Below are 25,483 nucleotides of genomic sequence, written 5' to 3' on the forward strand. Positions count from 1 at the left end.
GGCCCATTTTCAAAATTAGACAGCATTAAAGACTACAGGAAGGACTCTGGGAAAGCCACCCCCTCCTCTCCTGGAGTTTTCACAATCAATAAGTAAATGCTGCTGAAACTGAAAGGCCTTCCCTGGTGAGGGCACCACTCTGCCTTCCTGATTAACATATTACAGATTCCATACATCTGGCTGCCGAATGAATTCCAGAGCACTGAGTGCCAGCACTGAGTGGCAAGCCATTCAATTTCTTTGATTAAATTCCATTTTTAAAGTCCTGTATCTTAAGAGGAACACTGGGGACTGCTCTAAATTATATCGATTTTTAAAATCATATAGGTAGTCAAGGGTAGAATTTAAAGATCATTCAAGTTGTAAGGGATCATTAGAATGGTGCAGCCACTTTGAAAAACAGTCTGACAGTTCCGCTGAAAGTTAAATAATATATGGTTACCTTATGACCCAGCAGTTCCACTCCTAGGTATATAACCAAAGGAAATGAAACAAGTGTTCACACAAAAACCTATAACTGAATGTTCATAGCAGCAGCATTATCCATATTAGCCAAAAAGTGAAAACCACCCAAATGCCCATTGTCTGATGAATGGACAAGCAAAAATATGGTGTAATCACAGAGTGGAATAGTATTTAACCATAAAAAAGAATGAACTTCTGACACATGCTACAACATGGATAAAGCTTGAAAACGCTATTCTAAGTGAAAGAAGCCAGACAGAAAAGGCCATATATTATATGATTCCATTTATATAAAATATCCAGAACAGGCAAATCATAGACACAGGGATTTCATTGATTTAGGATTGCCTCAGACTAGCTAGTGAGGGGAAGACTATGAGGTGATCTTCAAAAATTGACTATGGTGATAGTTGCACACTCAGAATCTACTAAAAACCATTGAATTGAGTGATTTAAATGTGTGAATGGTATGGCATGAGAATTATATCTCACTAAAGTTGCTAATAAAAGAGAGAGAGAGATCTTTAGGTAAGGTCCAGCTGACTTGCACTCTGGTCTCAAGACAATTTTCCCTAGATATCAGCCGCAATAAAACCCAAGAGTTTTGTCATTCAATTTGTCATTTATTGGACAAGTATATGTTAGGCTGTCACCTGAATGCCTGGCACTGTTCTGGTGCTGAGAATGCTGCAATGAACGAAACAGACAAACAGACCGTTCCATGGAGCATGCACCCTCTTGGGAGAGACAGGCAATTATAATCAAGCAGATAGGACTACGTCAGCTGATGATGAGCAATATGAGGAAACATAAACCAGGCTCGGGAGAGTGGAAAAAGAGGGGCAGCACTGCTAGTTCCCAGAGTAGTCAGGGAATTTCTCAGACAAGGAGGCATGTGAGCAGAGACGTGAAAGGAGTGCTCTCAGACCCCAGTGCTGCCAGTCTGACACCTCTGGAAGGAAAGAGGGAAGGAAGGAGGGCTGTGGAGGAAGAGGAACAGCAGCAGTGCAGGCCAGAGAACGTCTCAGGCAGAGTGATGGGGACCCTCAAGCACAGATCTCCCAGTGGACAAGTCCCATCCCAAACAGAAATGGCCTTGCTGGCTCAGTACCCTCACCGTGCCGAGTGATTGGCAGGTGCAGCCCAGAGAGTGGACCCAGCAGGAACACCCCGGCAATTGAAGGTGCAGTGCTGGGGGCTGTCCACCAACCACCCTCGTCACAGCAGGTGCTATTGAAGGGAGACCTGATGCACAGCTCCGGGACAACCACACTGTCCTAAGGACTTTGACTTTTACCTTAAGTGGGATTAAGGTAAAAGCGGGACCATTGGGAGGTTTTAAGTGGAAGAGTGACATGCTATGACTTGCATCATAAAAGAGTCCATCTGCTTCTAGGTTCAGAATTAGACTGTCAGAGGGCAAGAACAGAGGCCACAAGACTAGTTAAGAAGAACTAGGGAGAGCAGAAGGGAGTTCAGACCATCAAACCTTCAGGAGTAGTGTCCATGGTTAAAAATGGTCAAATTCTGGGTATATGCTGAGAGGTAGATCTGATACCATTTGCTGATGGATCATGAGGGATGGTGAGCAGAAAGAAAACATTAAGGATGACTCTAAAATGTGGGGCCTCACCAATTAGAAACATAGAGATGCTGTTTTCTAGAAGCAGGGGCAGGACTGGGACTGAGTGTTAGAAATCGGGAGTTGGATTTAGGACATTTCATCTCTGGGAAGCCTTTTAGGTGTCAAGGTGGAGACACGGAGCAGGTAGCTGCTGTGAGAACATGCATTCAAAAGAGATCACTGGTTGCAGGTCCAGATTGGGCAGACTTCAGCCTTTGAATGGTCTTCAAAACCATGAGACCCAATAAGACCACCTAGGGAATAAATGCAAATAGAGAAAAGAAGTGATCGGATGCTGGATGTGGGGACCTTCAACATTTAGAAGTTAGAAAGATGGACAAGAATCAGCAATGGCAATTGAGAAGGACTTGGCAGGAGTGTAGGAGACAGCCGAGAGAGAAGCCCCCGGAAACCAAGTGAGGAAAGAATCTGAGGAGTGAGGCACTGTGCAAAAGCTGCTGATAGGCCAGGTAAGGTGAAGACTCAGAACTGACCCATAGAGGTCACCCGACAAGAACAGTCCCAGTGGAGTGTAAGGACAAGCTCATGACGCAAGTGCATTCAAGAGAGGAGTGGAGGCAGTGGGAATCCAAAGAGGGATGTGGGCTCACAGGATGTTCTCTTTACTAGGCGACTTTGCACAATGAGGGTGTCCAGACAGACATGATCCAGGAGAGAAGGGGAATTGTTGGAGCAAAGTGGTTGGGGCATGAGTTTCTTATTGCTGCAGGAACGAGTCACCACAAAATGCGCCTTAGAACAACATAAATTTATTCCCTTATGTTTCCAGAAGTCAAAAGTCCAAAATGGGTCTTCTGAGGCTGAAACCAAGATACTGACCAGGCTGTGTTCCTTCTAGAGGCTCTAGGGGAGAACGTGTTTCTCACCTTTTCCAGCTTCTGAAGGCCAACTGCATTTCTTCTTCCATCTTCAAGTCCAGAAGCACAGCATCTTCAAATCTTTCTCTGACTCTAAACTCCTGCTTCCGTCTTCCATCTTTTAAGGACCTTTGTGATTATCCAGAATAACTCCCCATCTGAAAGTTTTCAATCACATTTGCAAAGCCCCCTTTTCCATGTAAAGTAACATATTCACAGGTTCTGGGGACTGGGATATGGACATCTCTGGGGGCCATTTATTCTACGTACCACTTTGGTAGGAAGGAGGGGATATGGTCTACAGTGCATGTAGGGATGTTCCTCACTCAAAGCACACATAATTCATCTTTAACAACCACAGGAAAGGAGAAGAAATGATGCGTGCGCAGGTAAGGATGATACAAAGAGAAATCACCCCTCCCACTGGCTGAGGAAGAGCACGTTTATAAAAACTTGAATGGTGAAAATACTAATGGTGATGGATGGGGTGTTGCGGTGGTGATGGTGACGATGGTAATGGTGACTACCATGTTAGCTACAATGTATCTTGCATTTACCAAGTATTAAGCACTTTTATGCTTTATCTCTAATCCTCATAATCCCCACTCTGGAAATAGGATAACTGAAGCTACGTGAGGTTAAGTAATATACCTAATCACTGGCAAGTCTGGTACAGGAACTCAGTTACCAGCTAAGAGTGGATGGGGTAAATTCAGTTTCCCAGACCAAACTCAATATTTGTTTCTCCCCATTCTCTCTCTCTCTCTCTGTCTCTCTCTCTCTGTCTCTCTCTCTCTCTCTCCAGTCTGCTTCCTTTCCTTTAAGGAGTGTTTATTCATTAACCCTGATTGGAAAGGAAGCAGCTTCCCTGATATCTGTTTGTGGATGGCAGTGAAAACTTTAGTTTGCTCCTGCCCTTATAGTGAGGCATCTGAAATAAATTAATATATATGAAACTTTTTCAGAAACATATCTTAAAGCATACAAAGAACCTGAGTGTCCCAGGCAATGGGAACTTTTTCCAAACCCTATGTTTCAGTAGGAAACATCCTGAGATGTTCTCAAGTCAGGAGCTGCATGCCCAACCTGCTCCAACATTTATGAGCCCCGAGACCTGAGACTTCCAGGCTCCAGTTTCCTCCTCTGTAAAATGCCGACTCTCATACTCACTCCCAACGTTCTCATGCTGATGAACATAAATAGCTAATACTGTAGAGGGCTCCCTGTTTTGAAGGGTCTACTGTGTGCAAAGCCCTGCTCAAAGCACTTTACCTTCATTCATGCACAGAGTCCTCCTCACCATCCGACATGTAGGTGCTATTGACAGCCCCATCTTATTATACAAATGGGGAGCCCTGGGACTCCCTTCCAGATGGGTCACCAGAATCTGGATTACTGAGCCCCAACGAGAGGAAAGGAATCAGATGGTAGTTGTGAGGGAGGCATGGTGGCAGGAGTGAGAGTGGAGGGACTTCTTTTCAAAGTTCAAGCCCTGCTTCTTTTACCTTAAACGGTCTGTGTGCAAAAAGAAAGCAAATTTAGAGCAACAAAATAAATTACTGGTTACCTGGGGCTGAGAACAGGATTAACTGTAAACAAGCACAAGGGATCTTATTGGGAGGAATGAAAAAGTTCCAAAGCTGGATTATAGTAATGGTTGCACAACTCAGTAACTTTACTAGCACTCATCAAATTATTCACTTAGAATGAGTGAATTTTATGGCATGTAAATTTTACCTCAATAAAGTTGGTTTATAAGAAAAAGTTTGCATGAGATGAAAAAGCAAAATTTGGTTGGGGTGGGGAGTGTCCGCAGTTTTAAAACATGGCTAAAAATTTTTCAACACTTCTCCCACTGAGAGGTGGAGTTTTTGTCCCTCCCATGGATCTGGGCAGACGTATGACTGCATTGACCAAGAGAGGGCAGTGGAAATGACACTAGTTGACTTTCACCTTATTCATTGGGAACATTCTCGTGGTGGATAATTTTATGCGTCAATTTGACTGACAGGACCCAGAATAAACATTATTTCCTTGGATATTTCCATGAGATTAGTGTTTGAATGGGTGGCTCAGTCAAGTAGACTGCCCTCCCCGAGGCGGATGAGCATCTTCCAGGGCCGGAACAGAATCAAGGGTGGAGGAATTTGGGAATTTGAGCCTCTTTTTTTCTGCCTTACTGATGAGCTGGAGTATCTCATCTCACCTTCTCTGGCCTTCAGACTGGGAGTTACATCTGGGTTTCCCGGGTTCTCAGGCCTTTAGATTTGGAATGAATTATACCACCAGCTTTTCTGACAGCAGATCATGGGACTTCTCCGCCTCCAAAATCCCATGAGCCAATTCCTCATAATAAATATATTTTAAATAAATATAAGTCATGCTTCACTTAATGACAGGGATGTGTTCTGAGAAATGCATTGTTAGGCAATTTTGTCACTGTGTGAACATCACAGGGTGAGTTTACACTAACCTGAATGGCATTGCTTACTATACACCTAGGCTAAGATGGTATAGCTGATTGCTCCTAGGCTACAAACCTGTACAGCATGTTATTATACCAAATACTGTAAGCAACTGTAACATAACGGTAAGTATTGGTGTTTCTAAACATATCTAAATGTAGAAAAAGTAGAGAAAAAATACGGTATAAAGATAAAAAATGGTCCACCTGTAGAAGGCACTTGCCATGAATGGATCTTGTAGGACTGGAAGTTGCTCTGGGTGAATCAATGAGTAAGTGATGAATGAATGTGAAGGCTTAGGACACTACTGTCCACTACTATACACTAGACACTGTACAATTAGGCTACTGTAAATTTATTTTAAAATAGTAAATTAACCTTAGCTTAATGTTACTTTTCACTTTGTAAACTTTTCAATTTTTTTAGATATTTGACTCTTTTATAACAACTTAAAACACAAACACATTTACAGCTATACAAAAATATTTTTTTCTTTATATCCTTATTCTATAAGCTTTTTTCTATCTAAAAAATTTTTTTTCACATCTTAAACTTTTTTGTTAAACACTAAGACACAACACACACATTAGCCTAAGGCTACACAGGGTCAGGATCTTCAACATCAACATCACTGTCTTCCATCTCCACATCCTGTCCCACTGGAAGGTCTTCAAGGACAATAACATGCATGGAGCTGTCATCTCCTAGGATAACAATGCCTTCTTTTTTTTTTTAGATGGAGCTTCGCTCTTGTCGCCCAGGCTGGAGGTCAGAGGCGCAATCTCAGCTCACCGCAACCTCCACCTCCTGGTTCAAGCAATTCTCCTGCCTCAGCCACCCCAGTATCTGGGATTACAGGCATGCACCACCACGCCCAGATATTTTTGTATTTTTAGTAGTGATGGGGTTTCTCCATGTTGGTCAGGCTGGTCTCGAACTCCTGACCTCAGGTGTTCTGCCCACCTTGGCCTCCCAAAGTGCTGGGATTACAGGCATGAGCCACCGTACCCAGCCAACAATGCCTTCTTTTGAATACCTCCTGAGGGACCTGCCTGAGTCTGTTTTATGGTTAACTTTTTTTATAAGTAGGAGGAGAACACTGTAAAATAGCAATTTAAAATATAGTAAATACATAAAGCAGTAACATAGTCATTTATTATCATTATCAAATGTTATGTTCTGTACATAATTGTATTGCTAGACTTTTATATGACAGGCAGTGCAGCAAGCATTTACTTCAGTGTCTCCACAAACACATGAGTAATGTGCTATGCTATGATGTTATGATGGCTATGACATCACCAGGCAATAGAAATTTTTCAGCTCCATTATAACCTTATGGGACCACTGTCACATACACGGTCCATCATTGAACAAAATGTCCTTAGGTGACATATGAGTGTATGTGCGTATATATGTTCTGCTTCTCTGCAGAACCCTGACTACTACAACTCCTCTGTTAAAAAGGAGTTGTAAAAAGGAGATGTAAAAGTCCAACTACCCTGGTGCCAGAGGGAAGTAAAGCAGTTCAGGGAGCCCATGTGTCAAAGAAGTGAAGAAGCCTCTGGATGATTTCAGACCCCAGTCATTTGAGTCTTCCTAGCTGAGGTCCAAGACATCATGGAGCAAAATCAAGCAGTCCTGGCAGTGCTCTCTTTAAGCTCCCGACCTGCAGAATCTGAGAGCATAATAAAGCAGCAGTGGCTTTACATCACCAGGTTTGGGATTTTTGTTACACAGCAACAGTAGCTGATGTGGAGTCCTCATTAGTATGCAACAATGAGGAAAGGCCCCCGGGTAGGGGAGAACAATTGTTCTGAGAGATGGGAGATGGCTGATTACAGACAATCCACTGGAACAACATTCTTTTCCCAAATACCTCCTTCCGCATGTAGCCCCTTCAGCATGAACTTATAAAACATCCTTCCAGCCCCTGCCTCTTGGCAGACAGCCCCTTCTCTGCTGTACTGCCCATTGCACTCTTGTAACATATTTTCATACTTTCTCTAATAAACCTGCCTTTTTTTTACCTACAACTGTCTTGGTAAATTCTTTTACCACCCACGATGCCAGCCCTAGCCAGTTGTACCTGCAACAACTGGAGCATTAGGTCACAGCAATTCCATTTGAAGGCCCTCCTTTGTAGCATACAGCTGTTAATAAGGTAGCAATAGCAGTGCTTTAGCGGCAGCTGACTAAGCACTCGCAGCTGGGCCAGGAAGCCGGAGTTCATCACAAACAGCTGAAGATAGAACTCTGCTAAGCCCTGCTGTGCTGCCTGTTCCCTGGGCGGGCACCAGCACCTCTTATCAGAGAAGGCTACGTCTATACTTGCCACTCAACTTTACCGTAAGCCCTTGAAGACATCAGCCACTCCCTGTGAGTTGATGAGCATCTCTACCTCCTTCCCTACCTGAGTCTTCTTTGCTGCAACCAGAATGAAACAGCCACACAATGAAGGGCCTCTAGGTCATCGTTTTGCAGCAACTGCTGTATACCAAGGACTGAGACAGAGAGATGAAAAAGAGTGGTGGTCCTTGCCTTTGACGAGTTCATAGTCTAGTGGGAAGGACATATAGATTCCCTTGAAGCTCAGTCTCATTTAGACTAGCTACAAGCTACCTGGGTCCACTTCACCCACCTCCAGGCTTCAGGATGGAGAGAAATAAAACAGGCCCACCTGGACACAAGTACTACTAAAAATAATTGGTGTTTGCTTTCACCAAGTTCAGGAAGAAGAGCTGCAAAACCATGGATCTATCTTCTATGTTTTTATTCCTAACAAATCCATCCCAATTAGGTGAAGAACCTCTTTTTTTCCTCATTCTAAAGTTCCAGCTGTTTCCAGCTTCATAGAGACCCTCTCTGTCTCACCCCCCAGATCTGGTGAACAAACTCATGTTTGTGAGTTTATAATTCTCAATTGTTTCCCCATCAGCCACAACCTCCTAAAACCGAAGCAGCTTCATGCTTGCTGCCTGAACTCAGATCACAGGCTTTTGGCTCTCCTCCCTTGATCACTCTCGTTTTCGTGCCAGATGTTACAGACCCTGTCAATATCAGAAATGAGGAATGCCACCTCAGATGAGCGCATGGAAGACACACACACTCATAGTCCTGTAAGCACACGCTCAGCCAAAAAAGCTCCAGGATGGCTGAGATGAGAACAGCCCTGCATTTGAAGCAGAGTCTGGAGTCGATTCTAACCAGGTCCTCTGCAAACCCCAGCAACACAGATAACAACACTGCTGACACTCGGGCAGGCTTCGTGCCTTTTCCTTTGGTCTGGCATTCAGTATATCTTCCCACTATAATTAGATCACTGGAGATTTGGCCAATGAAAATAAGATTTATTCTGGCCTCCTCTTCCTCCCCAGCTGCACCTCGAGGACTCACATTTGACTGCTTAATCCCCTGAATCAGGTCTCCCCTCTAGGCTCAGAGTGAGAAAGTAGGGCCAGAAGACATTCCCTTCTAAAGACAGCTCCCTCCTAAACCTTGTCAATGATGCCTCCTGGCTCCAGAGGAAAAATTCTTTTCTCCTATTTTGCTAAAATAAAAAAAGATTCCAAATTTTTGTTTAATTTCTGTCCTGAAAGTATTTTTAAAAGGAAATTTTGGGAGAGTTCAGGAAAAGTTCAAGGGCTTATGAATTCTGTAATCATGTGTTATTTCGTTTTGTCTCTTTGGTTTGCAGACTGCGTTGTTTGCTGGCTTTGCTTCCCGCCACCTCCACCTCACCACCCCCGCCAGTAAACCTGTCATTTTTCACCCAGAGCAGCCACCCAACCCAGATTGGAGAGACCCCTGGGGCAGGGAGGCCTTCGAGGCACACCAGGAGCCCCTAGACCAGCTGGCTTGTTCACCTTCTCTGTGCCTTGGTTTCCTCATCAGGAAGTGATGTCCACCTCATAGGGTTTTGAATGGATTAGTTGAGATGGCAAGTGCCATCCCTGCACCTAACACACGCTCAATAAATGTTATCTGCCTCTCTCTCTCGTGGCTCCATCCCTCAACCATTTTCATGGGGCTCTAAAGCTACAACCCAAAGAAGACTATGATGTCAAAGTCACAAAGGCAAAGACATTAAAGGTACAGAAATGTCTATTTGAGCAGGTGATTGTCGCCTCAGATCCCCTCAAAGCTATTTCTGCTCCTCCTGCAACCCTTGTTTTAAAGTCGTACCCCACTCCCCCATCCCCAACACCCCACCAGCCATACTTTCCATCTCCCCACCCACACCTGCGAGCTGCCATGGGTCAGAGAAACAGAAGGGGAGGAGGGGAGGAGGAGGCAGAGGCGTGTGGAGAGGTGTCCGGCAGCCGGTGAGATCCAGAGAGAGTGAAGGGGAGGTGGGGTTTTGGTGAGCTGGGAACATTCTTGCACACGTTTCCAGTTTGAGTTATAACTTGACAGTGAAAAATTGAGAGGAACAACCAAGAAGGTAGATGGAGGTGGGCGCAGAAGCCGGCAAGAACAGGAGGACCCATAAGAACAAATGTCCAGCTCAGGGAGGCAGTCTCTCCAGAAATAATTTCAAAAGTTCGGCTTTTAAAAAAAGCGAACACAGGAGCTTAATGATACATAATTTATGAAGGGCAATTTTGTAATATGCAGCAAAATTCTTTAAAATATGTATATACTTTTAGCTAGCCATTTCACTTCTAAGAACTTATTCTAAAGATTCCAAATGCAATGTGGGGAGCTGGTTTCACTCCAGCTTCAAACAGACTAACTGTAAAAAGACATTTGTGAGGCCATGAAGGAAGTTTGAATTCTGGCTGGATATTTGATGGTAATCAGATTATTAATAACTTTTTATTAACTAAAGTCAATATTTTATTCAGATTGCCTTGGTTTTTTAAATATATTTTTAATTGTATCTGATTTTATTGTTAGTTGTGGCAAAATACACATAACATAAAATTTACCATCTTAACCATTGCTAAGTGAACAGTTCCATAGTGTTAAGGACATTCACATTGTTGTGTAGCCATCACCACCATCCATTTTCTGAACACTTTGTTTTTTAAAATTTAAACTCAGCTGGGCGCAGTGGCTCATGCCTATAATCCCAGCATTTTGGGAGGCTGAGGCGGGTGGATCACCTGAGGTCAGGAGTTTGAAACCAGCCTGACCAATATGGTGAAACCTGCTTCACCAATATGGTGATACCCTGTCTCTACTAAAATTACAAAAATTAGCCAGGCATGGTGGTGCACCTGTAATCCCAGCTACTCGGGAGGCTGAGACAGGAGAATCGCTTGAATCTGGGAGGCGGAGGATTCAGTGAGCTGAGATTGCACCACTGCACTCCAGCCTGGGTGACAGAGTGAGACTCCATCTCAAAAAAAAAAAAAAACCAAAAATTTAAACTTAATACCCACTAAATAATAGCTCTTCATTCCCTCTTCCCCTGGTCACCTCTATTCCTTCTGACTCTAAATTTGACAACTCTAGGTACCTCATCTAAGTGAAATCATATGGCATTTGTCATTTTGTGACTGGCTTATTTCAGATAGCATAATGTCCTCAAAGTTCATCCACATTGTAGCATGTGTCAGAATTTATTTCCCTTTTAAGGTTGAATAATATTTCGTTGTATGTGTCTAATACATTTGTTTATCAATTCATTTGTTGATGGACACTTGGCTATTGTGAACAATGCTGTTATGAACATAAGTATACAAATTTCTCTTTGAGAAATTGCTTTCAATTCTTTTGGGTACAATTATTAGGTGTTAATTCTGTTAACAATTTATAATTTCAGTATGTACCTATAACTATAAATTTATTCAATCATATTATAAATTCATACTGAATTATTTATGGGGAAAAAATAATATGAGATCTTAGACTTGCATTAACTACAGCAGTAGTGACAGAGTGTAAAATTAAACAAGACTGAACATATTTCGGTAACTATTGAAGCCAGAGGATGAGTAAGTGAAAGTTCACCACCCTAATCTCTACTTTTGTGTCTCCTTGAAATTTTTCATTTAAAAAAAGTTTAAGCTGGGCACAGTGACTCACGCCTGTAATCCCAGCACTTTGGGAGGCTGTGGTGGGCGGATCACCTGAGGTCAGGAGTTCTAGACCAGCTTGGTCCAACATGGTGAAACCCTGTCTCTACTAAAAATATAAAAATTAGCTGGGCATGGTGGCAGGTGCCTGTAATCCCAGCTACTTAGGAGGGTGAGGTGGGAGAATCGCTTGAACTCGGAAGGCAGAGGTTGCAGTGAGCCGAGATTGCACCACTGCACTCCAGCCTGGGTGACAGAGCAAGTATCCATAAAAAAAAAACAAAAAAACATGCATTTGATGTCACAAGCAGTGTCCCCTTCATGTGCCCCAGGAACTACCCTATGGCCTTCCATAAAGTGAGCTCCCAATAAGTGCAGAGTGGAGGAGGAGCAGCACACTGGAGAGGCAGTGGGAGTGTCTGACAGGGCCAGGCCTGCACTGCCACTCAAGCTCAAGGCCTCCGTGCCTCATCCGTGCAATGAAGAATGGAAGCTCATAATCCCCAAGGCCCCTCATATCTAAAATGGGTTAGTTCCAGTCTATGATTTTACGAAGGCTTGGAACCCAGGTCATTGTTAATAACGCTCCTTTCCAGTACTGTATTTGATGAGTTGAGTGTCTACGTGCACTGATTTAGGGGAGGGGAAAAAGAGCACTAGATTGATTTTTAGAAAAAATCAATTTTTGAAAAAAACTTAGTAACAGTTTTTAAAACCACACAAACTTTTTAAAGAACTGAATTCAGCTAGGGGAATTTTCTTCTCTTAAGTAGGCACAGAGTCAGTCATTCAACATCTACTGGGTTTTCTTTTTCCCAGGGAAAGTTCCTTTTCTTTGCTACCCATATATTTTCAACCTCCTAATTTGGGTGTTAATTTGTCAGTCCTCCCCACCGTGGTTCCCAAGGCTTCCCAGCTCAGGATCATTTGTGACTTTAACAAAGGCACTGTTGGGCTCTCTGTCCTGGATCATTAATAAACTGGCTTAGGGAGGCAGGGGTCCCACACCGCCCCGGCGTGATGGATGACTGTGGAACTTCACCGTTCATTTCAATTTCTCTAACTTTCTAAACCACACTATTACACCCCTCCTCCTGGAGCCCATAGAAACCATCATTTTTCAGGCAGCTTCGAGGAGAAGCTCATCGTCCTGGCTGCATCTGTTTCCTTCCACATCTGTTTTCTCCAGATCTTCATCATTCATCTCCATTTTCCCACAGCATCTCTCTGTCCTTCCCTGTAACTTCTAATGATGTCACTGGAGCCACTAACTGGCCCAGTTTGGAGAAATCTGCATGCCACTTTGCACTGGAGCTCCATTTCATTCTTCCTTCTTCATCTGTGCACTGGGGTGTGCACAGGAAGCTTTCTTTTTCTCAGTATCCGCCACCAGCTGGGCTCCCACAGAACCCCACCCCCACTTCCCATGGGGGAGCAGCTCTCTTAATGACATCACAGTTTGATTCCATAATTTTGTGGTCATTTTAGTTAATTAAAGCAATCTCATTCTGGTTTTTAAGGCTCAGTCCTGTTCATTTTACAGCTTCAATCTCATTTTCTATTCAAAGCACTCCCTGTCCACCCCTCCTCCAGCATAGGCCAGGTTCATGGGCCTTGGAGTTGGTGGGGGGCCTGGGGCAGGGCTGATTTGTTAACCTTCCTTCCCCTTCCCAATGTTCATCCCTCTGGGGATAGGTGGGAGAGAGAACAGCTGCCCTTGCATGACTGCCCAGGAGGCTGCAACCCTCTCCTAGCCTCATGCTCCTCCAATTATGAGACACGGGGTCCCTCAGGAAATTCACCATATCTCCCAACTGAAGCCTAACTATGGGCCTCTCTCCACATCTCTCTGATGACAACATCTCTGGCTTGGGCTGGAGACTGAGGACAGTCACACCCATCCACCCACTCTCCGTGGAGCCTGCAGGCAAGCAGGATCCAGATCCTAGGTCTGCCAGGGACTCGGAGGGGTTGGTCCCGGCCCTGCTCTCAGCTGCCTCCCATCAAGCTCCAGCGCAAGAGTCCAGCAGCATCAGGCCGTCTAGTGGGTCACATTTCCCAGAAGCAGACTCTGAGATGAGGATTTGTGAGCAAGTGAATTATCAAGGCGTGCTACTGGGGAATACCTGTTAGGGAGTAAGGGAAGCCATACAGGGAAGAGGAAGGAGCCAAGAAAGGTTCCCACTTTATCCCAGACGAGTGTTAAGGCAGGGGTCAGCAAATTAGGGCTTGGGAAGCTAAGATCAGCCCACCAACAGTTTTTGTGTGGTCCATGAGCTAAGAAATTTTTTTTTTTTTTTTTTTTTTTTTTTGAGAGGGAGTCTCACTCTGTCGCCCAGGCTGGAGTGCAGTGGCACAATCTCGGCTCACTGCAACCTCCACCTCCCAGGTTCAAGCGATTCTCCTGCCTCAGCCTCCTGAGTAGCTGGGATTACAGGCCCATGCCACCATGCCCAGCTAACTTTTGTATTTTTAGTAGAGATGAAGTTTCACCATGTTGACCAGGCTGGTCTTGAACTCCTCACCTCAGGTGATCCACCCACCTCGGCGTCCCAAAGTGCTGGGATTACAAGTGTGACCCACCATGCCCAGCCCTAAGAATGAGTTTTAGATTTGTAAATGTAAAATGTAAAAATCTTTAGCCTCCTTTGATTTTGTCTCTCGACCCGCAAAACCTAAAATACAGAAACCCTTGAACAAAGTCTGTAAAATATATTTTGGGGATAATGGGGAAAATGATCCCATGAACTGGTGTTGGTGACACTGGAGATGTCAGGGATGTAGACTTAATTAAAGTAGTCCCCGCTTATCAGAGGTTTCACTTTCCTCCATTTCAATTACCCACAGTTAACTGTGGTCTACAATGGAAATGGGGAATTTTAGGAGTTAACAATTCCCAAGTTTTAAATTGCACACTGTTCTGAGTAGCAGACGAAATCTCATACTGTCCTCCTCCATCCACCTGGGATGTGAATCATCCCTTTGTCCACCATATCCACGCTGTAAACACTACCCTCCCCTCCCCACCTCTGCCCTCATTACTGCAAAGGAAGAAGCATAGTGTATATAGGGTTTGGTACTATCAGTGGTTTCAGGCATCCACTGGGCATCTGGAAACATATCCCCAGAGGATAAGGGGTTACTATTATATTTAGAGTTGAAATGTCACGATGATTATAATTTACTCTAAATACTTCAATAAAGAAGATGAGGCAAATATGGTAAAAAAAAAAAAATGATTAAGTCTAGGTGGATAGATTTAATTATACCAGTCTCATTACTGTATGTTTGAGATTTTTTAATTAAAAAATATGAAATTAATACTCATCTTCCACTTTTCACCTTCCATATCTAATCCATCACCTAAGTACTGTCCATCTTACTCTCTAAATTTTTCTCAAATGTATCCCTTTTTCATTCCTGCTGCAATGTAGCCCAGCACCTCATCAAAGACCACATAGTGGAGGCTGCAGGGGAAGACTGCTTCAGCCTAAGAGTTCAAGGCTGCAGTCAGCTATGATCACACCACGGCACTCTAGCCTGGATGACAGAGTGAGACACCACCTCTTTAAAAATATATATAATTAATTAAAATAAAATTTTGAAAAAAAATTTTAAAGGTCGAGCAAGGTGGTTCATGTCTGTAATCCCAGCACTTTGGTGGGGCAAGGCAGGAGGATTGCTCAAGACCAGGAGTTCAAGATCAGCCTGGGAAACATAGCCAGATCTTGTATCTACAAAAAAAAATTTTTTTTTAATTAGCCAGGCATGATGGTGTGCCTCTGTTGTCCTAGCTACTCAGGAGGCTAAGGCACAAGGATCGCTTGAGCCCAGGATTTCAAGGTTGCAATAAGCCCTGATTACACCACTACACTCCGCCCTGGGTGACAGAACAAGACCCTGTCTCTAAAAGAGAAGAAGAAAAAAGGCCACATAGCAGTGCAGAGCCACTTTGTATGCGGATAAAACACCCAACATGATGCCTTCTTCCAGCAAACAGTCCCTAAGTGCCTACTATGTGCCGAGCACTGTGCTAAGCCCTAGGAGGCTGGTGGTGATGCAGCAGAACTGTGCCCTCCTGGAGTTCCCAAACCCCAGAATCCCCCTTCACTAGCACCACTCACCACACCCATGGGGTTCACAATGATGTCCCCGGGTCATTGAGAAAGGATTACATTACACCTGGTGTATCCTGTATAGGGAGACAATGGTTTATGTCACCATGCCAGAAAGATTTCCATGAAAATATTCTTCATTTCTTTTTTAACATTGGCTACTGAAAATGGTGCTCTCTCACCTGCCTCGAAAAGCCACTCCAGAAGTCATTCTGTCAAATCTGGGTCCTCAGGACTCCCTCCCCCACTGCGCTCTCCCGGCCTCCACATGCCCCGTGGGTCTACACAGTGGTGTACTGATAAAGCTTTACAAACTGGCTCTCTGGAAAAGAGAGAAAAGCCCCAAGTTGTATGTTTGCCAGTTTCTGTGGTGTAAATACTCCCATCTCCCATTTACAGGATGCTACCAATGACATCCTGGAACACAAAACTGGGGAGAGATGCGCAGTAGCACACACAGTATTTCTGTAACCACCCAGGCACAGTAAATGGAAATAACCTCCAGGGCATTCACTACTACATATAGTAGCAAAATAATGGGGAAGTGACAAGGTTTGAGTATTTGTTATCTTTTTAAAATATAATTTAGGCCAGGCACAGTGGCTCACACCTGAAATCCCACCTCTTTGAGAGATTGAGCCCAGGAGTTCTAAGGCCAGCCTGAACAATATAGTGAGACACCATCTCTATAAAAAATCAAAAACTAGCCAGACATGATGGTGCAAGCCTGCAGTCCCAGCTATTTCAGAGGCTGAGGTGGGAGAATCGCTTAAGCCTGGGAGGTCAAGGCTGTAGTGAACCGTGATTGCACCACTACACTGAGCCTGAGCAAAAGAAAGAGACTGTCTCAGAAAAAAAAAAAAAAGAAGAGAAAAGAAAAAATTAAAATAGAGTTTATATCATTGAAGCTTATATAATTTAATTTTTAATAATGGCTGAGTTTAACAACTGGCTTGCAAAATTCCTGAGCATTTAATAATCATCTCCCATGAGCGGGTATGAGCCTACCCCAGCACACTCTGGGTGCCACTCAAAGGAAGCCCTTCTGCTTCCACTGGGGCAAAGGATTTTGAGCTTTTTTTCCTAAGGTTTTCCTCTATCCCTGAGGCTTCCTCTTTCATTGGGAGAAATCTCGCTCCACCCACCGCCACATGACATCAAACTTCATAATGAAGGTGAACGAGCCACACATATTACTGACATCATTCCCCTTTGTCGCGCTCATATGAATCAATTCACACCACAGAAAGAGGTGCTGAGGCAAAGCTCACTTCAGCTATGGCTCGGAAATAGTTAAGCAGAATGAAAATCATCCCCCTTCCCCCCAGAAGCTTCATATCCCTGCCGAGCCCTGGTGGAGGAGTGCTAGGGCTTCAGGAATGATGGAATCTAAAACACAGCCTTCTTTACTTAGCAATATTCATCCCTCATTAAGCAAACCTATATTTAGGATTGCTTATTTCTTCAGGGTAAACATTTTCTCTGCACCTGCTTGGCATGAAAAAAGAGAAATGAGTCATTCATTTCCAAGAAGGGGCCACTCGGCACCATTTACCATTTCAGACCACACACACACACACACACACACACACACACACACACACGCACGCACCTTCCAAAACTACAGTTCATCTGACCAAGAAAAGTTATAAAACAAACACGAAAAGACCCAAACCTCAAGTCCTTAACAAGTAATGAAAATCTTCGGTGCTCTCCAGGGATTCTTCCATTTGCTGACCATTTGCATGTTGTAAAACCCTCTCTCCTTTTCATTATCAACTCAATTTAACAAATGTTTAAGTAATTACTGTGTCAGGTCCTTGGAGCTGGAAAACCAGTAAAGAGAATCTGTTTAGAAAGACTGAGGTTTACGTAATTCAATTTAGAAAGAATTTCATTCATGTTTTTAATATTTTTCTAACTTTTTTTTTTGAGATGGAGTCTTGCTCTGTTGCCTAGGCTGGCGTGCAGTGGCACAATCTCAGCTCGCTGCAACCTCCACCTCCCAGATTCAAGCGATTCTTCTGCCTCAGCCTCCCGAGTAGCTGGGATTATAGGCGCCTGCCACCACGCCTGGCTAATTTTTGTATTTTTAGTAGAGACAGGGTTTTACCATGTTGGCCAGGCTGGTTCCAAACTCCTGACCTCAAGTAATCCACGGGCCTCGGCCTCCCAAAGTGCTGGGATTACAGGCGTGAGCCACCGCGCCCAGCCAATATTTTTTTAAATTTGGTTCCTGAATGTGGTGAGCTCCTCAGCTGTTCTCCCAAGGACTTGGGACCTGAGGATCCCTCTTTTCAAAGAGAATAGGGGAGGCAGACATAGAGATGAAGTACTGGTAGCTTAAAAGCATCTGCATTCAAAATCTGTGCAAGTAGAGAAGTAGGATAGAGAAGGGAATCATTAACTCTCATGGTCACATTCTGGAAGGCCACGGACACCTTCCTCAAAAAAAAAAAAAGTGAACCTGAGATGGGTTTTGAAGTATGCATGGAAGTTTGCCAGATGAACTAGGATTGAAAGGCCTTTCCAAGAGAAAAGAATAAGAAGCACTAGAGAGACTGCTCAGAAGGCCATTAAAAGAAGAATTTTAGGCCCCGGCGCAGTGGCTCACGCCTGTAATCCTAGCACTTTGGGAGGCCAAGGCAGACGGATCACTTGAGGTCAGGCGTTTGAAACCAGCCTGGCCAACATGGTGAAACCCCATCTCTACTAAAAATATAAAAATTAGCTAGACTATAGGCACACGCCTATAGTCGCAGCTACTCAGGAGGCTGAGGCAGATGACTCGCTTGAACCCGGGAGGGGGAGGTTGCAGTGAGTCGAGATCGCGACACTGCACTAAAGCCTGGCGACAGGCTCAAAAAAAAAAAAAAAAAGAGAGAATTTTATACAAGCGGAGTATCCCACAGTGCTCTAGATCAGGGCTTCTCAACCTCAGCACTACTGACATTTTGGACTGGATAGTTCTTTGTTGTCGGGGCTGTCCTCTGCATTGCAGGATGTCTAGCAGCATCCTTGGCTTCTACCCATTATATACCAATAGCATCAGCTCCCTGGTTTTATTAACCCCAAATGTCTCCTGACATTGCTGAAGTCCCCTGGGGTACAAAATCATCCCAGCTTGAGAATCACCACTCCAGGCATTATTCTTGCTATGACACTAGGATAGAAATTTAGGCAGAGGGGATGCTGTGGGAAAACAAAATTGATATTCCCTTGTCCTGTGGTCATCATATCTGTGACTTTCCAAGCATCTCACAGCCTGGGGAGGTTCAGTGACTGCTGCTCTGGGTGATTGAATGGATCAGGGTAATAGGCAGCGTCATAAATATCAAGGGCAAATACAAAGGCCATGGGACAGGCCAAGGAACCTGGACCCCAGGGCCGCAGCTCCCTCTCTGCCCACACCATCCATCACGTGAGGAGCTGCAAAAGGCCTCCATTTCAGAAAGACAGTGATCTGGGGGAGTTGCAGGGAAATTTGGGTGCAGAGCCAGACCAAGGTTAGAGGTGCAGTTCATTTATCCCCAGCAGCTTTTTGCTCTGTGAGTAATGGCAGGAATGGCCCTGGGTAGTGCACAGCCTTCAGAAAGAGCCAAAGGGAGAAACAGCTTGTTATTTCAGTGGCTTAGCTCCATCTCTGGGATGTGGGGGGTAACTAAGGACCCATTCGCAATCCCCATCAGGGTGCAGCTCCTGCTCAGAGTCTGGGAGATACCTGTGGCTCTAGAAAAGGAGTTAGTGGCCCTGTGCTAGAAGTGGGGAGAGGGGACAGAGGCTTCAAGATGAGCCAGCTTGTGCCCCTGGGACAGAATCCTGAACCAAGCTTTGGAGCTGTCAGATTCCTGGTCCCTGTTTCCCGTGTGATTAAATCTGAAATTATTTGGCATGGTTTCCAAATTCCTGGGCCTCTCTGGCTTTGTCTCCCATCTCTACCCTTCACACCCAAAGGTCTCCCTGCCTACAAAAAGCTACCTGTGGTTCCCAGAGTGAGCCCCATAGCAGCACTTTGCTCACGCTGTTCCCTCCATTCAAATGCCCTTCCCACTTGCATCTCCACCTGACTGGCAAACACTGCATAGCTTGAATACTCGTTCAGAGGCTGAGCCCCCTCTTGGCCCCACCCTTCAGGTACAATTGTCCCTTCCCACCACTTCCTGCACAATCTCTGCCAGCACACCATGCCTCTCCTTGTCTATCCCTCCATCTGTCCCCTGCTCCTGCTTCTGTATATCTTGTGACCATGTCCTCCTCCTCCTCCTCCTGACTGCAGCACCCAGCACAGTCCCTAATGCAGAGCAGCTGCTCCCATGTTTGCTGAACAAACAAAATCACTCCACATCCTCTCACCACACCTCCCTGAGCCCACAGGAAAACAGGAAGGGTAATGCGGGCCTGCTCTGTCCCACCTCTACAGCTGGGTGTGTGTGTGTGCCCACAGGTGCACATACATTTGCACTCATTCCAGGACTCTCCTAACCTTTGACTTTTGCTGCATCCAGCTCTCCTACTCTCTCAGGATGATTTTCCTCTAAGCCAATAGAGGTCACTCTTTCTACCTGAAGTGTGAATGGCCAACAGTGCACATGCTCCTACCCCAGATAACCAAGGTGTCGTAGCTGGACCTTGGGCACCTTTGCAAAGAGGAGGTGCCAGTGATGTGTGTGAAGTGTGGCCCTGGACTGGCACTGAGGGACAGCCAGCTGTAACATACTCTTTCCTACCCTGCTACAGGAAGTAAACAGGCCGCTTCCTGCAGCAGATGGAGCTGGGACAGATGTTGGTTGCCTTGGGAAGAAAAATGCAGGTGTTTTTTCTGGGCATCTGGAGTGTGTGGGGACTAAGTCAGCAAGTGACAAGTAATGAATAGTAAAGCTTCCCCTGGGAGTCCAGGGAAGACCAAGTGAGGATGAAGCTAAAGGCTTCCAGATCCAAGAAAAGATTTGGCTTGCCCTCGAGTGACTGGTGAGACATCAGGATGCCCCAGAAGGATTCAGTGAGAAGTAGGGTTAGGTGAGGGACAATCTGCAGATGTAGCAGTTTATGCTGTTTTTTCTTTTTTTTTTTTTTTTTTAATAATCAACCTTCTCTCTCTACCCTCATTACCAGAAGTTATTCATGAGAAATATAGGGCTCCCCAGGAGGGCTGATATCCCTAAGAGGAGGTAATGAAAACATAGCAAAATGCCCCACAGTGAGGACCCCAGGACCTAGTGTCAGGGCATAACTGACAAAGCTACAGCAGGGATTTCAAGGTGGTCCCAAGCCCACCTTTTGCATCCCGTGGCTCACACCTCCATGAGATCAGGGACCCATGACAAGGACTCCCTCCTTGCCCAAACTTCAGTCAGCCTCCTCTGGCCCTCTTTTCAAGCAGGCCTTGTCCAAGCCTCATGACCGAATCCAGTTTTGGCGGAGAATCTTGCTGAGCCAGGTTATTGAAACCCTCCCCAACTTGGCCAAACGAGCTCCTCCTCCTCCACCCTTGAGACTTGATCAAAGGTTTTAGTGATCTTCCCTCCACTCCCTCACCCTGCCCATGGCCTATATTTGTCGCTGCTGTATTTGGAGTTGAGTTCCATCTCCCTCCCATATTATCATAGCCTTGAAGAAAATATTCCTTGCCATTTTAACAAGTCTCAGAATAATTTCTCTTGTATATCCTGTCTGTCTTATGCAGCACTAGCACAGTGCCTAACACAGAGTCAGGCATCCTGATACCTACCGGTTTAATCAATTCACAAATGCTATGTTAGTGTCTAACAATTTTATCTATAATTACTTATAGATAGAATTATTTCTGGCTGGATGCCCCAGAAGGATTCAGTGAGAAGTAGGGTTAGGTGAGGGACAATCTTCAGATGCAGCAGTTTATGCTGTTTTTTTCTATTTTTTTAAATAATCAACCTTTTCTCTCTACCCTCATTACCAGAAGTTATTCACGAGAAATATAGGACTCCCCAGGAAGGCTGATATCCCTAAAAGGAGGTAATGAAAATATAGCAAAATGCCCCATAGTGAGGCAATGAGAAAGGGAGAAGGATGGAAGCTGAGAATAGACTGAAGGTGGTGGGCCAGCTGATAATAAAACGTCCTGTGGAAGGAAGTCCCATGGCATGGTCTCTTCTATCGGGGAGACTATTTCACACTTGGTGACTTCATACATGGTCACATCCGTTCTGCTAAGGAGTACCTAATGCCCAAGCCTTCCTGGTCAGAACCAAGAACAAAGCTCTGCTAACCAAAGAAGGGAAAGATATCCCAAACTGAAAAAGGGACCCATCTCTGTGCTCATATTGTGGCTACTCAGAACAACACCTTTTCGGAAATTTTGATCAAAGAACACCACCTTCTAGCACAAACACCATGAAATGCTGGGTAAATACAATGAGCAGCCTTTTCAATCTCGACAGAGCCCTGAAAGAAGGAAATAGAACTCCCCAGGGGACAAGAAAAACCATGGGCTGCTGCTGTGAAACCTAGCCAGGAGGATGGATTCAGGAAGGGGCATGAGCTCACAACTCCCGGGGGATTGGGGATTGATACTTACAGGGAATGGGTCTGATGAAGAACAAAAGTACAAACTAGAAAAGAAAAAATTCTCACCAACTCAGGTGGATGACAAAGAAATATTAGCTTAGACTTAAAGTGGAAAGTAAATAAATAAGATAGTTATCTGGGAATTCATGAACACAAATCTGACTTCACATAGATTTGGGGCTCAAATTTATCCCACCCAACTTGGTCTGTAACCCCCAGGCTAAAAAAGTCACATAAAATTTGGTTCTCAGCTAAATGATGCCCCAGGGGAATTGGCAAAAGCCAACCCTCTGAAGTTGGATATATTATTGGAAGATCTAATCTTATCAACATATCCATTCTCTCCAAATGAATTCATAGATTCAGTAAAGTCTCAGTCAAAATCCTAGCAAGTATTTTTGTGAAAATTGATGTTTATTCTAAAATGTACATGGAATGAAAAGAGTCAAAAAATAATCAAAATAGTTTTGAGAAAGAGCAAAGTTGGAGGGTTCACACTACCAGATTGTCAAGAACTTCTTAAGAAAGTTGTGACATTTAAGATAGTGTTGTATTGGTGCAAGGATAGACAAACAGACTTATCAGACAAAGGAGAAACCTCCACATACAGACACCTGATTTACAGTAATAATAGTGCTGCAGTGCCAAAATAAACCTTGACCCCTACCTCACACCATACCAAAAAAAGGCAATTCCAAATGAATTGTAGATCTACATGTGAATGGTAAAACAACATTTCTACGAAATAATACAGGAGAAAACCTTCATGACTTTAGGGTAGGCAAGGATTTCATAAGGCCTTACATGTGATTGTAATTATTTTAGAGAATGCAAAAATGTGTGATAAAAAGTTGGGCACAGATTATAGCTCACACTTATAATTCCAGCACTTTGGGAGGCCAAAGTGGGAGGATCACTTGAGGCCAAGAGTTCAAGACAAGTATGACCAAATTGCAAGACCCCGTGTCTACTAAAAATAAAAAATAAAAATTAGCTGGGTATGGTGGTGCCCACCTGTAGTCCTGGCTACTCAGTGAGCTGAGGCAGGAGGATCACTTAAGCCCAGGAGTCCAGGGTTGCAGTGAGTTATAATCATACCACTGCACTCCAGCTGGGTGATAGAATGAGGCCCTGCTTCAAGCAAATAAAACAAATAATAAAATGTGTGATAAAATAAATATACCCAATTTTCCTACCACTCAGAAATTAAAGAAAATACTTTTGGGATGTGAGGGCGATCTGGCTGCGACATCTGTCACCCCATTGATCGCCAGGGTTGATTCGGCTGATCTGGCTGGCTAGGCGGGTGTCCCCTTCCTCCCTCACCGCTCCATGTGCGTCCCTCCCGAAGCTGCGCGCTCGGTCGAAGAGGACGACCATCCCCGATAGAGGAGGACCGGTCTTCGGTCAAGGGTATACGAGTAGCTGCGCTCCCCTGCTAGAACCTCCAAACAAGCTCTCAAGAAAATACTTTTGAAAGTATGTTTTTGAAAAGTGGTTGCATCTTCCATCTCCCTCACCCAAACTAACAGTGGATTATCCACCATTTTATACTGTTCTCTTGCTTCGTGAGTGAGTCTTTTCTCCAAAAAAAAAAAGGCCTGTAGGCTTCTAGACAGCAAAAGCTGAATCAGCACTAATACAGCCATGGGGACCAGGCTGTGGGCATCTCCTGGACAGAGCTACAGGCTGATCTTCTCACTTTACAGATGGGAGAGCAGAAGCCCCCAGGGCTACTTGACTTCACTGGTAGAGGCAGGATGGTATCCAGAACCCTGATCACAGTGCTCTTTCCAACACATGTCCTGTTGTGGGGGATGTCTAGCAATGCTATACCTAAAACAGTGTTCTCGGTGCCTGCTGAGGTCATTGGCTCCACTCCTCTTGCCCTCTGGGGCATCTGAATACATCACCAAGTGGTGGTGAAGCCATCCACTGACTGGGTGATGCTCCCACCTCCACCGAGACTCAACCCTCCTGACACTAAGCCCAGTGGCATCAAGCTACACGGTTCCTTGGTGGTGTTTTCCAAAGTTTAAGGACAGCCAACTATTTCTCTTATGTGAGCAGCTTCCCACTGACGGTGAGAACTGAGTGAGAAACAGAGAGCTGCCTGAGTTATTTCATTTTGTTTACAATTATTTGAAATCCAATGCTACAGGACACTGGGACCAACATAAATTAATTTTCCTTGATTGGAAGCTGATGAATCTCTTGTTGTGTTGAAAAGGACTCTGACAGCTCTGGGCTTCAGTGAAAGAGAGCTATTGTTTTCTTAATTAGGCACTCATGGAACTTGTAGGTGCAGCCAGGGCCAGCCTGAGGGGCAGAGGTGGCCCATCTGAGAGTGGGTTGTGAGATAGACCATTTATAAAACAATGGGCAATGGATCCCAGGAGGCTGCTGAATGGAATTATTCAAGAAGCATCACCATGTGTCCATTTTCTATCTGGTAAAGAGCTTGTATTTCAGCTTGCATCCCTGTCAGGAGTTCACCCTTCCAGCCCATTGGAAAATATAATCTTTCCCAGTATCCACCACGTTGAACCCTGAGCACACCCAGGAACAGAGGCGGCAGACTCAGGCAGAGATGCAGGGCTGTAAGGGATGAAAAAGAGTGGAAGCCACACCCAGGTAAAGGAACGAGTCCCCTGCTCTGTGAAGCATCCCCTGATCACCCTCAGCTACTGCAGTTCTCCCTCTCCTGGGATCCCACTGCCCGGTGGGTAACCCCAACATAGCCAGTAGCTCCTTATATGGGAACAGTTGGCTTGAATGTGTCCTACATGACTGAGAGCTGCTTCATCTCTGAACCCAGGGACCCAGTACAGCAGAAAGAAACGTGGGTTTGGAGTAAAACAGCTGGAGGCTTCGTACCAGCTCCATCACTTGTGCTCTGCAGTGCCTGGCAAGTTACATCGCCTTGTCACACCTTGGCGCCCAGTGGTAGAATGAGTTTCACACTGGCGCTGCCTTGTAGGTTGAAGTAAGTTAAAGGCCAAGTACAGTGGCTCACGCCTGTAATCTCAGCACTTTGGGAGGCTGAGGCGGGAGGATCGCTTGTGCGCAGGAGTTCAAGACCAGCCTGAGCAACATTGGGAGACCCCCGTCTCTACAAAAACAACAACAACAACAACAAATTGTATTTTAAAAGCATCTAGCACAATGTCTGGTCCATAGCAAGCACTTAATAAATGTTAGCAATTAATAATAGACGTTATTAGGAGTTCATTAATGTTTGTTTTTGTTGCTGCTGCTGCTACCTAACAGAAGCAATTAACAGAGCGTATCTGAAGAAGCAAAACTCCATGGAAATCAATGCAGAGCACACTTAAAGAAATATTTGAGCAGCCCCAACACTATCCCAAAT

The sequence above is a fragment of the Pongo abelii genome, chromosome 11 (genome assembly GCF_028885655.2).
Source record: "Pongo abelii isolate AG06213 chromosome 11, NHGRI_mPonAbe1-v2.0_pri, whole genome shotgun sequence".
Taxonomy (NCBI): Eukaryota; Metazoa; Chordata; class Mammalia; order Primates; family Hominidae; genus Pongo; species Pongo abelii.